The following is a 16012-nucleotide window of genomic DNA, read 5'->3' as shown; positions in this document are numbered from 1 at the left end:
ATAAATTTACCTAAAAAATCAAAACAATATTCGGTACAAAATTTATGTTTTGACTAGTGCATTTCCTAATATAACTTATGTAGACAGCTTGATTGAATACCATAAGTACATGGAACCTCGAGTAGGACATGAGATTTTGTTGGTTTGTCCAGAGTGATGCCCCAATAAATCCCAGAGTGATTTGAACAGTGAGTAAAAAAGTATTTGTAAAGTCCCCTTCGGGGAATGGTGAGGATGGGGTAAAATTCAACTTCCCCAAGTTGAATTCTTGATATTCTCACAAGCAGTGTGGACAACCAAAGCTATAGGCTGAGCCCCCAGTCTTGGGGTTTTTTCATATGAAACTTAACCCCACAAAGGATAGATCAAGCCTACTTAAAATTAGGACTAGGAGTTATCCCCAGGAGAACCTCTTTTGTTGCTCAGATGTGGCCTCTCTCTCCAGCCGACACAACAAGCAAACTCACCACCCTCCCCCTGTCTATGTGGGACAAGACTCCCAGGGGTGTGGACCTTCCTGGCAACGTGGGACAGAAATCCTAGAATGAGCTGAAACTCAGCATCAAGGGATTGAGAAAACCTTCTCGACCAAAAGGGGGAAGAGTGAAATGAGAGAAAGTGTCAATGGCTGAGACATTCTGAACAGAGTCAAGAGGTTATCCCGGAGGTTATTCTTACACATTAAGTAGATATCACCTTGTTATTCAAGATGTAATGGAAAGGCTGGAGGGAACTACCTGAAAATGTAGAGCTGTGTTCCAGTAGCCATGTTTCTTGAAGATGATTATATAATGATATAGCTTCACAATATGACTGTATGATTGTGAAAACTTTGTGTCTGATGCTTCTTTTATCTACCTTGTCAACAGACAAGTAGAACATATGGAATAAAAGTAAATAATAGGGGGAACAAACGTTAAAATAAATTTAGTAGATTGAAATGCTAGTGATCAATGAAAGGGAGGGGTAAGGGGTATGGTATGTATAATTTTTTTTTCTGTTTTTGTTTTATTTCTTTTTCTGAATAGATGCAAATGTTCCAAGAAATGATCATGATGATGAACTTGCAGCTATGCAATGATATTGTGAATTACTGATTATATATATAGAATGGAATGATCAAAAATAAGAATGTTTACATTTGTTTGGTTTTTTGGTATTTAAAAAAATAAAACAAAAAAATGAGAAAAAATCAAAACAAAACAAAAATAAGGGGAAAAAATCTCTTCTTGTTGGCATGTGGATCACTGTTTATCTAATATTTAAAACCATCAAAGGAATCAACTTATATTAATTAGGTCATGACAATTAGTTTTTGCTTTATCTTTTGTTCTCTTACTTTCTCATTTCTTTTCTGATCCCCACTTTTTCTGGTTACTTACTAGATAACTAACTTTTTTAAACATGCACAATAAATGTATTCTCCCTTCTTAACAAAATGGGATTAGGCTATGAAACAGTTGCAACATTGCTCTCAGAATGTTCCTCTTTAAATGCTGAAGACTTTTTTGAACAAGTCCTGCTTATTCTTAGTCTTTAACTTTATTAATCATATTTAGTCAGCTGTAAAAACTGACATATGTAAGTGGATTCTGAGTTTCATAGTGGTAAACTCTTCCCTGGGAGGGATACAAAGCCCTCCCTAGGTTATTAGGAAAAGAAATTAGACCATTGTATGTGTAAGTGATATAGAAATAATAGGATTCATTTTTATTGTTATGATCATTATTATTTTATTTTTGTAAGAGTTACTTTCTATTTAAAGTATGAAAGATTCCAGTTTTATGGGATTCTATACTATCTCTTTCTTCTTTAAAATTTTGACTTAATATCCTTTAACCCAGCTATCTCAAAAAGTTCTGTGCTTAGAAACCATATGGCATTATAAGATAATAGAGACAATTTTCTTAGGAAAGGCATGATTTTAAACAAGATGGCATGGTTTATCCTTTACCTATAATTCTAGTGTTAGATGAAAAAATATATATAAATTATATATATATATACTTACAGATATATGCATATTTCTTATTTTTTAATTTAACCATAAATTAATATAAGGCCATAATTTGGAAAATAAAGTATAAATAAAAAGTTTAAAACACCTCTAAAAACCATCAGTTAAACAAGCATTTAATTAATATCTCAGTTTATCTCCTTCAAAATGTTTTTTAAATTTTTGCTTATACCCAAAAACACTTTCACTCTTCCCCCCCACCCCCACCTTGAAATCGCTCTCTTGGTATTATTGTATATCCTTTTTTTTCCCCAAGTCTGGGCATTTTCTCATGGCATTTGCTGTTATTTGTAAACGCTATGTTAAGTGATTTCATAATATTCTGTTATATAGGTGTATTAGAATATTTAGAATCATTTCCATACTGTATCAGTCAGGGTCCCGATAGGAGCAGATGATACCCTAAACTGGCAAAACTGACAGAAGTTAGCGAAGGAATCATTTACAACTGTGTGGATAGCGAATGACGCACCAATAAGGGATGATAAGCATGTGGGAGCCATTGGCACCCAGCCTGAAGGGTGACGGGAGGAAATGGTTAGGGAAATTGGAGAGAGCTATAGTCATCAGACAGGGGTCTCTGAACAGGAGCTTTATAGGTAGAGGGCACAGCTATTGCCAATACAAGTCTGGTCGGGAGAAAGCTACAGAAACAATTACCTCAATTTCTCTCTGCTCTTATCTGCCAATCTCCTGCTGCTGCTTGTCACTGGCCAAACTCAGTCAGATATCAACACAAAGAAATCTGTTTCTGTAGAGTCCAGAGATGTCAGCTGCCCTGGCAAGAGAGTGAGTGGAGAAAGGGAGAAAGTATATCTGCATTAGGGAATATCCAGCACACATATTTTTGTCAGTGTTCCCTCCCCCTGACACACATTTTCACTATTTTATAAAGAGGATTGTAAGAAATACTAATGCACATAAACTTAATATTTAATGCTTCAGCAACATTATGTAAGTGTTTTGAATGAATGAATGAACAATCAGCCTGCCCTGCCAATAATGGGATAATGGAAAAGTAAGCCTGCTTTGAGTAACATATGGATAAGTAAAATCATTGTCAGTCCAGAATCAATTGTCCTTGTTTTACTCCTTGGCTGACATTAATAAGACCCATAAGGTAGGATTTTCAATTTCCTATCTAGGCATTCACTCTGTACTGCTGCATCCAAGCGGCATTTTATATCAGTTAGCAAAACCAAGGCAAATCATGGGCCAACTGACACTAAGGCAGTTGTTTCCAGAGTTCTTTTCCTGCTGTCCAACAGAGCACAGAATCAGAAAACAAGTAAAGACCTCCAGGATGATAAATGGAAGAATCCAGATGTTAATTTCCACTCCTCACTCTGTGATTTTCTTTAAAAAGAGCCCAGCAGGCAGCATGAAAGGAAGATAGAGCAAGGAGAACTGCTTAATCTTTCTACTCCTGGTCTAGTCTTTAAACATGGTTGGATTTGGTCCTTCCAGCAACTTGCAAACAGTAACTGAACTTCATTTACTCAAACTTTAAGTAAGGAACAAAATAAAATAAAATTACAACTCATTGCCATTCGCTTGCCATAGAATGTTGAACGAAATGAGGAGCAAATTATGGGAGATGCTGCTTGTGGGTTTACATGTGCTCTTATGAAAACCTTTTTGTCAGATTTGGCTACAGACATGCTTAACAATCTAAAGTCGGTGCTTGGGTGAAGAACATCTGTAAAACAGGATTAAAAAGTGCATTTTATTGTTTTAGAAGGTCTAGTTTCCTATAATGTTATTACTGTTCCTCACTCATAATGTTATTACTGGATTCTTATATGTAATAGAATCATTTGATCTGACAAGTGACTTATCATGACAAGTTATAATTTTTCAAATTTTACCATCATTTCTTTTGCTAGTAGATAAAATGAAAACTTCTAACTGCTTTTCTCTCCAAAATTTGGCTATTATAGCTTCAAAGCTTCTTTTTAAATGCCAGAACAGCTCAGAAAGATAGTTTAAGACCGTTATTATGATTGTCTCACCTTGGGAGTGTTTTCCAGATTAGGAGGCAAAATTTCCCTCATAAAACTATATATGAAAAAAAAAAATCAAGGAATATTGCGGTTGAAGCAGACAGGAGGTTGAGATACAGCAAATTCTTGGGAAAAACAAAATAAAAGATGAAAAACAGAATGTTTTGATAAAAACAAGACAGTTGACATTTGGCTTTTATTGGGGTAAGTAAAAATACTCATGTCACTTTATATACTTAATTTCAAGCAGAAAAAGACAAATGAGTTTGATTCGTTACTTTAAATGCTTATAGAAGATCAATAAAATGTGAAACACTGGCAGGACTTATAAGAATTCATTAAAAATAAATTTCATTAAAGAAAGTTTTGGTTCTCTTTCATGTGGGTGTGTTTATCTGTTGTTTTTCTCTTTGGAGTAATGAAAATTGTCTAAAATTAAGAGTGATGATGATTGTTCACCTAAGTGAGGATACTGTGAGACATTGTATATTTTAGATAGAATATGTACTACGTGAATATAGCAACAAAATCTGCAGACTCAAAACCAATAAACAAATAATCAAACAAACAGAAAGATTCAAGTGCTAGAGAAAATGCGAAGAGACAGGTATACCTATTCAATGTTGGTAGGGTCGCAGAATGGCACATTCCCTCCAGAGAGTAATGTAGTAGATTCACAGGAGGCTAGATATAGGGTTGCCATATGATTAGATAATCTCATTACTAGGAATATTCTCAGAAGACTTGAAAGCAGGGACTCGAACAGACATTTGCACACTGATGTTTATGCTGGTATTTTTCATGATAGCCAATGGATGGCGGTGGCTGAAGGGGACATACACTGAGGAGCAGAAGGGCTAACTGGTATATATAGATGATGGAAGATTGTGCTGCTACAGAAACAAATGAAGTCATGAGGCATGCAATGAGGTAAATGAACCCTGAGGACCTTATGTTGACCAAAATATGCCAGAAACAAAAGGACAAATAATTTTAGTCTCATTTAGAAAATACTTATAAGAAAATTAGGGCCTAGATTGTAAGCTTTACAGCAGTCACATTTATTCCTTAGTTTTAAGTGCTATTTCTAAATTCTGAGATGCCATGCTCAATGAGTATAATCTGGTATTTCCCTGGAACTTTGGGTAACTGTGTGATAACTGGGACTCAGAGTTGCAGTTCTGTGGTTCTGAGAGTCAGTAGTATTTCATACAGTAACTGTTAGAGAAGCGTAAAGTGAGATCAGCTGTCAATAAGAGATACAAATAAAGCTAATCTGGTTATGACTAAGGTACATTAGAATACAGGGTAAAGTATTTGTATTCTAAAACTTCACCTTCTGTGTGAGACCAAAGGAAGAGATATTTATTTTGTCCAAAATTTAGATTTTCTATATCACACAATCTAACTTAAAATATCTGGCCAGTCCATCAAAGCAACAACACATGGAGTCCAGAATAAGGAATGAGATCTTACAATTCTGTATAGCTAATGCAAATACCCTGATACATTCCTGGGCAAATTGAACAGATGATAAAAAAGTATTTGCAAAGTCCCTTGAAGACTGAGGGAAAAAACATGGAACAATTAAACTTCCCAACCCAGGAAATTCCTGATACTCTCTCTAGCATTAGGGACTCCCAAGTTAATAGGCAAGTCCTCGATCTCAAGGCTTGCCCTTATGAAAGTCATTTCTGTAATGAATGCCTACCTATAATTATACCTAAGAGTTACTTCCAGAGAACTTCTTTTGTTGTTCAACTCCGTAATCTAACTCATTATCCTCCCCCTGTGTGGGACATGACTTCCAGGGGTGTATGTCCCTGACAATGTGGGACATGACTCCCAGGGTGAGTCTTTGTGACCAAAAAGGGGAAAAGAAATGTAACAAAATAAGGTTTCAGTGGCAAAGAGATTTCAAATAGACTCAAGAGGCTATTCTAGAGGTTACTCTAATGCAAGCTTCAGATCAATATTGCAAATTGCCATGGTATGCCAAGTCCCAACCAGCAATATTCTAAAAATCCTAAAGACTGAGAGCTCTATCTGAGACTCTATAATGGTTTTACTGAGTTTATTTTTCAGAAACCTAAAATGTCCCGATTGTTTCTATGCCAGATAAGCCCTGAAACCGAGAAGAACCAGTATCTCCGTGAACATGAACCAGTTGCATACCCCTACCCCATAATGTTGACACCCCTTCTCAATATGAAGAACTTGGTATGGTCGTTGCCCAACTATCCCTAAAGGTTGAAAGAAAGATCAAATGAGAGGGAGGAGTTGTAACAAAGAAGATAGGATTTAAGAAATGAGTATGGCTATGAGTCATTATATTGCTATTTCTGCTTCATCTCCCATGTATTAGAGCAGCTAGAAGGTAATACCTGAAATTGTGGAACTGTAACTCATACCAAGTCTTGAAGTTTGCTTTAGAACTATGTGTTAAAATGTACTTCGAAATCTATCACTTTTCTACGTATATGTTATAGTTCACAATAAAAAAAATAAAACATTCAAATCATCAACCTTAATAAAGTTTATATATGGATATATAAAATATTATATAAAATTGACTTTTTTCATTTATGGGAGAAAAATTAGTTTTTCATTTTAAGTATAAATAAGAGAGTATTTTTGTTTCTCCTTTTAATCATCAAAGTTAAAGTATGAGGGATAATTTCCAAATTAAGTATGCGAAAGATGACAGTCCTTTGTTGTAGCATGGAACTTTCACACCTTCCCAAATACATGAATAAATTTGGGAAGCATTGGGGAACTTTACTTACTTGGCTTCTAAAAAAACCTCTTAAATAGACTGTATATAACAGAATGCTTCTATCTGGATCATTTTATATTTTATGCATGAAAAAAAAGTCCATGAAATTGAAGCACATAATTTTAGAAACATCACTTGATTTTCTTCTTTTGATATTTGGAATTGTTATAGCAAAAACATGCCTGTATCCCTAACCCAAATTTAATTTATATAACAAACCTGTTTATGATATCAATAGTTAAAGAATCCAGAGAGATTTTGTGTGAGCCTCATCTGGAATATCTCACTTCTTTTCTTCTTCCATATCAAAAATGAATCTTAGTAATTTCAGTTTAATCCAATGAATATTTTTATTGAGAATCTTACAGCATGCTAAGTGTTTTATAAATATTTCAATACTTTTATCACTTTTATCTTCACTTTATGGTCTCAGAGTAGTTAAGGACATTCATCAAAGTCAAACAAATTGGAAACGGTGGAGCAAATATTTTAACCCCTCTACTTTTCTAAAACAAGTGGTGAATTTTAAAACTTTTAATTAAATGGAATTAATTTAACAAAAATTATTGACTGTAAACTGCTGGAGATTTTTTATACTCAATGTAAATTGTAAATATATAGAGATACTAAAATATAAATGCTTTTGTCTCTGCCCTCAACAATATTAAATTTTAGAAGGCTAATGAGACAAAAGTACACTAAAATAACAAAATATGATATGCCTTCCAAGGGGATTGAAGTGTTTTAAAGGGTAGGAGAGAGAGAGGTCAACTCAGAATTAGAATGAGAAAATGGATCTGGTGGAGGAAAAGAAGCTTCAAGTTAAGTGAGGACGTTTGCAAAGGGTCTTGAAGGTGAGGTAGGATTTTCTTTTGGCCTCTACTTCAAAATAATTTTAGAGTTACAAGAGTTTGCAAAAATAGTTGAGAGTTATCATGCAGCCTTCATTTGGCTTTCCCCAATAACATTTTACATAGTCATAGTACTTATTATCAACACCAGGAAACTGACATTGGCTTGATACCATGAACTGAACTGTAACATTGTTAGGATTTCACCAGTTTTTTCAAGCACTCATTTCTGTTTGTGTACAGTTCTATGAAGTGTTATTTCTGATATGGATGTACATAACTATCCACAATCATGACGTAGAAATGTTCCAACACCACAAAGCAAACTCCCTTGGGTTATGCCTTAGCAGTCACACTTTTCCCCCAACTCTACCTCTGGCACCACTGATCTGTTCTCCATCTTTACACTTTGGTCATTCCAAGAATCTTATATAAATAGAATCAAATACTTAGTAACCTTTGGGATTGGCTTTTATCACTCATTAATTCCCTTAGAGTCATCCAAATTGTTACATGTATAAATAGCTAATACCTTTTAATTTAATCCCTTTGATAAAATACTATTGTTGAATACTATTTTACTGAATGGATATGTCACAGTTTGTTCATCTATTCATAAGTGGAGGGAATTGGGGTTGTTTCCAGTTCTTGGCCATTACAAATGAAAAGCTGCTATAAATATTCGTGTACAGGTTTTAGCATGAACGTAAATTTTTATTTTACTTACATTATTTACAAACCCCTAACAGTGTGATTGCTGGGTCCTATGGCAAATGCATGTTTAAAGGTGGGATTTTGATAAATTTATAATTCTCAACCATTGTAAACATCAGTGTATGAGCATTATTTGTGAGTTTTTTCAACTATTTAGGATAAATTCCTAGAATTAAAATTGCTGGGTCAATTTCCTAATATAACTTATGTAGATAGCTTGATTGAATACCATAAGTACTTGGAATCTTGGGTAGGACATCAGATTTTGTTGGTTTGTCCAGAGTGATGCCCCGATGAATCCTAGAGTGATTTGATCAGTGAGTAGAAAAGTATTTGCAAAGTCCCCTTCAGGGAATGGTGAGAACAGGGAGAAATTCAACTTCCCCAAGTTGAATTCTTGATATTCTCACAAGTAGTGTGGACAACCAAAGCTATAGGCTGAGACCCCAGTCTTGGGTTTGTTCATATGAAACTTAACCTCACAAAGGATAGGTCAAATCTACTTAAAATTTAGGCCTAAGAGTCACCCCCAAGAGAGCCTCTTTTGTTGCTCAGATGGGGCCTCTCTCTCCAGCCAATACAACAAGCAAACTCACCACCCTCTCCCTGTCTACGTGGGACATGACTCCCAGGAGTGTGGACCTTCCTGGCAACGTGGACAGAATCCTAGAATGAGCTGAGACTTAGCATCAAGGGATTGAGAAAACCTTCTTGACCAAAAGGGGGAAGAGTGAAATGAGACAAAGTGTCAATGGCTGAGAGATTCCAAACAGAGTCGAGAGGTTATCCTGGAGGTTATTCTTATGCAGTAAATATATATCACCTTGTTATTCAAGATGTAATGGAGAGGTTGGAGGGAACTGTCTGAAAATGTAGAACTGTGTTCCAGTAGCCAGATTTCTTGATGATGATTGAATAATCATATAGCTTTCACAATGTGTATGATTGTGAAAACCTTGTGTCTGATGCTCCTTTTATCTACCTTATCAACAGATGAGTAGAACATATGGAATAAAAATAAATAATAGGGGGAAAAATGTTAAAATAAATTTAGTTTGAAATGCTAGTGATCAATGATGGCAAGGGGTAAGGTGTATGATGTTTATACTCTTTTTTTTCTGTTTTTGTTTTATTTTTTTTTCTGTTGTCCTTTTATTTCTTTTCCTGAATTGATGCAAACGTTCTAAGAAATGATGAATATGCAACTAAGTGACGATATTGTGAATTACTGATTATATATGTAGAACGGAATGATCACATTTTAATGTTTTAGTTTGTAGTTAATTTTTTTTAATTAATAAATAATTTTAAAAAATTGCTGGGTCAAGAGCTATGCAGTTTTTAATGCTAGATAGCTGGACTATGACATAGTTTTCTGACCCTGGCTTTTCCCTACAAAATTGCTGGAAGGTCTTCCACAAACTTTCTAGGTGATCTTAAATTCCAGACATACATGGATTATTTTCCTCTCAGCATGCTAGAATAGTATCCCCATGCTAAGACTGTTTAGTTCTTTTAATAGTCAAGTATGGCAGAAAGAAATATCATTTAAAACTGTATGTCACAGTATGCTGTGTGATTGTGAAAACCATGTGTCTGATGCTCCTTTTGTCAAGGGTACGGACAGTTGAGTTAAAAAATAAATAATGGGGGGAACAGGGTGGTGCAACAGTGGCTCAGGGGCAGAATTCCCACCTGCAATGCTGGAGAACTGGGTTCAATTCCCGGTGCCTACCCATGCAAAAAAATAAAATAAATAATAGGGGGAACAAAGGTTAAAGCAAATTAAGTAGTTTGAAATACTAGTGGTCAATGAAAGGGAGGGGTAAGGGGTATGATATGTATGTGTTTTTCTTTTTTCTTTTTTCTTTCTTTTGCTGGAGAGTTGTGCATGTTCAAAAAAATGATCATGGTGATGAATATACAACTATGTGACAATATTGTGAGCCACTGATTGTAACCATGTATAGAATGTTTGTATGTCAAGAATTTTTGTATGTTTGTTTGTTAAGGATTGACAATAAAACTATTTTTAAAAAAGTATGCAGTTTTTAAATGCTTTTAGTACATATTTTATTCTTAAGAAAAGTCACACAAATTTCCAATCATTCCCAGCAAAATTATATGAGTAGGCCCATTTCACTAACCTCTTGATAACATATTTTTGTCAATTTGAAAGTCAAATTTGATATCTTATTTTTAACTTGCATTTTGATTAATTATAATGATTGCATTTCTGCTGAATATTTGTATTTCTTTCTTTGTAAATTTCCTATTTATGTTTTTCCTCTACTTTTCTACTAGAATTTTTGTTTTTTTCTAATCATTTAAAATAATTATGTGTATATACATACATACATACATACACGTATATAATAATGAAATTATTATTGTCACATATGCTGAAATACATTCAAAGTTTGTGGTTCGCCTTTTAATCTTTTTAAAAATGCTTTTGGACTTACACACATTTCTAGCTGTTAGGAAAATCTACACTTTTTTCTCTCCTTAATGGTTTTCACAGTGAATATCATACTTAGAAAGGCTTTCTCCATGTGCAGATTATGTAATGATTTGCTACTGGCTTTGTGTGTTTGTTTTTTAATGCATCTTTATGCCATCTGGAATTTATTTCAAAGAAAGAAAATAGGTGAGGTAAAAAACAACCTTATTGCTTTCCAAAGTTTGTCAGTGGTCCTAAAACCATTAATAGAACATTTCTCCTTTTTCCACTGATTTAAAATGCTGCCTTTATCATATACCAAATATGTTTATTTGGTTATGTTTCTGAGTTTATTCTTCTGTTTCATTGGTCTCCTTTTCTATTTCTGCCCTAATATCATTATATTTTATTTTGGTTTTGTAACGCAATTTATAATCTACAAATTAAGTCCACTATCAAGTATCAAGAAGCCACATTGGAGGATAAGGAGACTTTTATTGCAATTAGCAAAATGTTTTGATTTATTTGGAGGTGATTAACTTTTTTCCAATATGGAAAATTTCCACTCAGTATTTCAGTAAAGAAGTACTGTATATTTCTTGCTAAATTCATTCCTGTATTATTTTATTTTGGGGTGTAAAAGTGAACTGATATCTTTCCTGTCTAGCAAGATGGCAGGTGAAAAACTGAGAAGCCGGCTACTATGGAGAAGAAGCCAAAAGCTAAGAAAGCTGATGCGAGTGGCAAGGTTAAGAAGAACCTAATTAAATAACTGATAAATTTTTTAAAAATGAACTGATCATTTTTCATGCTTATGTTTCCAATCTGATTATCATTCGAGTATGGGAAAATGTATTAAATTTTTAACTTTGATTAGTTGTAATAAATATTTCTATGTTGCTTTATTGGGTTTTCCAAGAAGATGAAAGAATCATTGCATACGCAAAGGGTGATAGTTTTATCTCCATCTTTCCAATATTCATACTTCTTATTTAAAAGCTCTCCTTTAAATGCACTGACAATTAAATGTAAAATAATGCTAAGCAACAGGAATAATATAATTAAATTACATGTTAATCATATTTATATTTTAAAATGCCATAATATTAAATCATCTTTGCATTTAGAAAATAAATATATAATAGGATTTTTTAAATTGTTTTATTTTACCATATTGTGTTAATATGTTTTATTATTTTTGCATTTATATTCATATGTGAGAATATCCTTCAATGGATTCTGCTAACTGTGTATAAAACTATAAAGCTTTCCTTTACTTTTCATTCTCTAATATCATCTAAGTAACATGAGAATGATTTGTTTTGGGAATAGTTAGGGGAAAAGAAAACTTCATTCACAAATCCAGCTAGGCTGGGTACCTGGGACCAGGGGAGAGTATTTCTTCAATAGTACTCTTCATTTTTTACATAGTTATTTGTTTCTTAGAACTTTTTGTCTCTTCTCGAGCCCATTTTGTGATGTTGGTCATATACATTTTCTTAGAAAATAATCTGTTTTTCTTAAGATTGTCAAGTTTAATACTATAGAACTATATGAAGCATTCTGTTTGTGATTTTGTATAATATATGTTTAATTGAAAAAATTAGACCCACTTCTTGAATGCTTTCTGATTGGAGTGCTATGCAAAGTAAAAATGAAAATAACTTTTCCTCAAACTTAGTGAAAATTTTCCCATTTTTTTCCCCCTATTTCCTCATTTTTCTATCAAAGAGGAAACAGTTGGCTCATGTTTCCACACGTTTTTCTTTCTTTCTTTATTGTGGGCTCTTTCACATCCTCCCTTCTCTGGATCCCTTTAACCCGAGTTATATCCAACCTTTTTCCTTCCTCCCCCAGTTCAAAAAAAAACAACTATAATTTAGAAGGGATTCAGAAAACCATATTCCCAAAACATTCCAGTTAATCTTTTCCTCACAGCCTGAGCAGAATCACAATTCCCATGAAGAAACAGAGTATTGAATTCTGAGAACTCTGCATTCTGGCCCAATGAGAATTTATCAGAAAGCCACATATGTCAGCTGCAGCCTTACTTGCTAGACAGAAGCCAAGTGGAGTAAGATTACATATGAAAATTATCTATCTGTGGATGCCTATTCTGCCTTTTTAACCTCAATTACATATAACATCAGAAATATGGACAGAAACTTGGAGTGAAGGATGAAAACACTGCTTCGTGCTAGTGTTCAGAAGTTATATTCATGAAAAGGACCTCACAGTCCAAGGAATAGACTTGGTTATTCCTTATAATAGATTATGAAGGTTCTTGACACTATTCTGTGACTTGGGAAAGTTAGGTCACAAGATAAAAAAAGAACTGAAGTCACTTCAAGAAAAGTGGTTTGTTGAAGGATGCACCACAATACTAGAACTAGAAACCCACCAAGGCTTGGAAGATTAGGGGTTTTTTTTTTACATCCTGCTTGCATGCTCCCAGAGAGGTCACACCTTGGCAGATGGACTGAGCTCCCATCAACACCATCCCTGCTCCCTCTTCCAAGCAATGCATGACGTGATCCCTGTCATCAAAGAGCCTACAGTCAAATTGTAGAACCTTGAAAGGTGGAATAGCCTCTAATTGCTCACAGCTGAAAACCTACCTGATGAGCTCAGTAATTCCAATATTATTTAGGAAAAGGGTGTTTGGCATCTAGTGACTGGCAGCTGAAATAGGGACCAGCAAAGCAAAATTAGAAAATCTAATGGAAAAAACAAAATGGACGATTTCCTTTCATCGATGTTGCATTTTACTGTTGTTTTTTTTTTTTAATCTTAGTATTTACTTGACAAATCATGCTTTTCCATTCCTCTTCCGGCCTTCATGGCTACTTGAAGAGAACATCTTAGGATGTGTATTACTGTGCTCTAATTATATTTGAGAGCCCAGTGGCATGTGACTGTGGTATGATAGCTTAAGACCTAGACCCCCTTTTGTTGTTGTTGTTAGGAGTCCTTTTTTATTCCATTAGAGATGACCTTGGGCTTGGATCACAGAACTTTGCATGGATTTGTCTTTTTTGTGGTTTCCTCTCCACCCATGTGCTTCCTCATCCAGAGTGATGCATTGAATCGTGACATAGAGGGGTCAGTTAAATTAACTATCTTTCCCGTGAGAAATAATGCATCATTCAGCATTTGCTATTAAAATGCCTCTGCTGTGAGTGAATGAAGTGGCATGAAGTATATGGAAGCTGTGTAGCAGAGAGGAATTACATAAATAACATTTAGTGTTCATGGTAGAGACAAGAATAATTTTCTCATCTGTAAAGGGGAAGTATTTGGGCTGTGGAAAAACTTATTGGTAAGTCTGGTTGCTGCTAAAAGAAATGGTTCTAATTGCTCCTGTGGAAGTCATACCTGTTAGGGGTTAATTTAAAATTTGTTTTAATAAGGTCTTTAAAAAATCATTGGCTAATATTGGACATGATTTTGACCCCTAGTGGAAAGACTATAAGCAGCTCTCCCAGTCTTCTGTAGACCTAGAGACATCACCTCTGTGTCTTCTCAAGAAATCTGGGTCTTGGCTCACTTTGTCTCTGGGCTCGATTTCCATTTGGGGAACAGGAGCTAGAAAGGGTGGGGTGAATTGGGGTCATTCCAATCAGTCTAAAAAATATATTCACTAAGGGCTTACTAAAAGCTATTTATTAAGCTAGGCAATGTCAGGGGGATGTAAAATGAATGAGAAACCCAGTAATTCTTTTTATTTTTTCATTTTTATGCAGTTTTATTCATACATCATATAATCCAACCTAAGTGTATAGACATGCCTTGCACTATTTGAAAACATTTCCTTTTCTTCCACAAAGAATTCATACCCCTTTCCCATGCCCCGACCTGTTTTTTCCCCTCCCCCCTTTTTTGGTGCGTGGTCCGGGAAACAAAGCCCCCTACCTGGTGACACTTAGTTTTGGCATAATGCCTTTGTGACATTCAGTGGAAGCCCATTACAATGTTATTGTTGACTGTAGAACCTAGCTTGCATTGATTGTACTTTTCAGCACCCTGCAATACTGATATTCATTTGTTCTCCCTTATACAAAAACAATTTTTAATTTGTACATTTAATCACCATCACTGTTCACTCTAGGCATTTCTAAATTATACTGTCTCAGTCTTTATCTTCTGTCTTTCTGTCTGGAGAAACCCAGTAATTCTTATCTTAATCCATCTTAAAAAGATTACTTGAACTCAAGGAGGCATGCACCAAAATGTTTGCTGAAGCACTGTTTATTATAGTAAAAATTCAGAAATGACTTACATACCCATAAATATGACACTGGCAGAACAAACTCAGGAACATCTGTACAATGAAAATCATCCATTATTTATAAAGAATAAGGTAGAACCATATGTGGAAAGATCTCTAAGATGAGATGTTAGAGTAAAACTATGCAAAGTAGAGTAAAACTATGCAAAGTAATACATCCAGTAGGATACTGTATGTAAATACTCACAGCACACACATCTAATACTATAAATTTTCTCGGTAATCATCAAATGCCAAAAAACAACCCAGGAAGAATCCTCCCCACCATCACCACCCTCTCACTCACCCAAACTAGGGATCCACTAAACAATTCCATGAAATGCTATTTACATTGGCCCACACCAACCTTATAATTCTAGTTAACTTTAGGGAATGGTAATGGGAGTGGAAGATAATGGTCAAAGGAGCTTTAGCTCTTATCTACTATGTTTTAATATTCAACAGAGATTATCTTAATGGAATGATGTATATCAAAAGTCAACTGAAAAATGAGTAATAATTCCTGCTTTTCAAGTATTAACAATTCAGAAGAGAAATAGGTATTTATTCAATTATGATACAAACCAAAATGTAGTGAGTTCTATCCTGCATGCCCTAATTATACGCAATGGGAGTGTGAAGGCAGGAGGGGTCTGTCTTCTTGAAGGAGAAGGGATTCAGTAAACCTGTTCTTGGTGAAAGGAAGTCCTTCTACTGTACAGCATTCTGTACTATACACTGAGCATGACTGGGCATCTCTGGTAGAATCATTAGCTATCACCCATCAATTCAACCAATTTAGAAGATGTAATGGAAGGGAGAAGAGGGTGGTGCTGGGGAGAGTCAAACAGAAGTTTCTAGCCTGAACCCATGAAGAATGTTTTGTTTTCAAGACAACAAACCAGCCTCTGGCTATCTAAAGTCAAGGCAGAATCATGGGA

At 34.7% G+C, this 16012-nt stretch overlaps 1 protein-coding gene across 2 annotated transcripts in view; it reads left to right on the top strand.

Moving 5' to 3' along the window:
* The window catches only part of LOC143684902 (uncharacterized), a 68630-nt gene that overhangs the window by 18997 nt on the left and 33621 nt on the right, over window positions 1–16012 (top strand). Inside the window, exon 2 of one of the 2 annotated variants that reach the window (XR_013176259.1) lies at window positions 4829–6502. The exons of the other annotated variant lie outside the window; for it this stretch is intronic. The gene's annotated coding sequence lies outside the window, so the exon portion shown is untranslated. Of the gene's footprint in view, window positions 1–4828; window positions 6503–16012 lie in introns of those variants that run through there. 2 annotated transcript variants of the gene reach the window in all.

This window comes from Tamandua tetradactyla, chromosome 5, assembly GCF_023851605.1.
Source record: "Tamandua tetradactyla isolate mTamTet1 chromosome 5, mTamTet1.pri, whole genome shotgun sequence".
NCBI classification, from domain to species: domain Eukaryota; kingdom Metazoa; phylum Chordata; class Mammalia; order Pilosa; family Myrmecophagidae; genus Tamandua; species Tamandua tetradactyla.
This window is presented reverse-complemented; position numbering and strand designations above follow the sequence as displayed.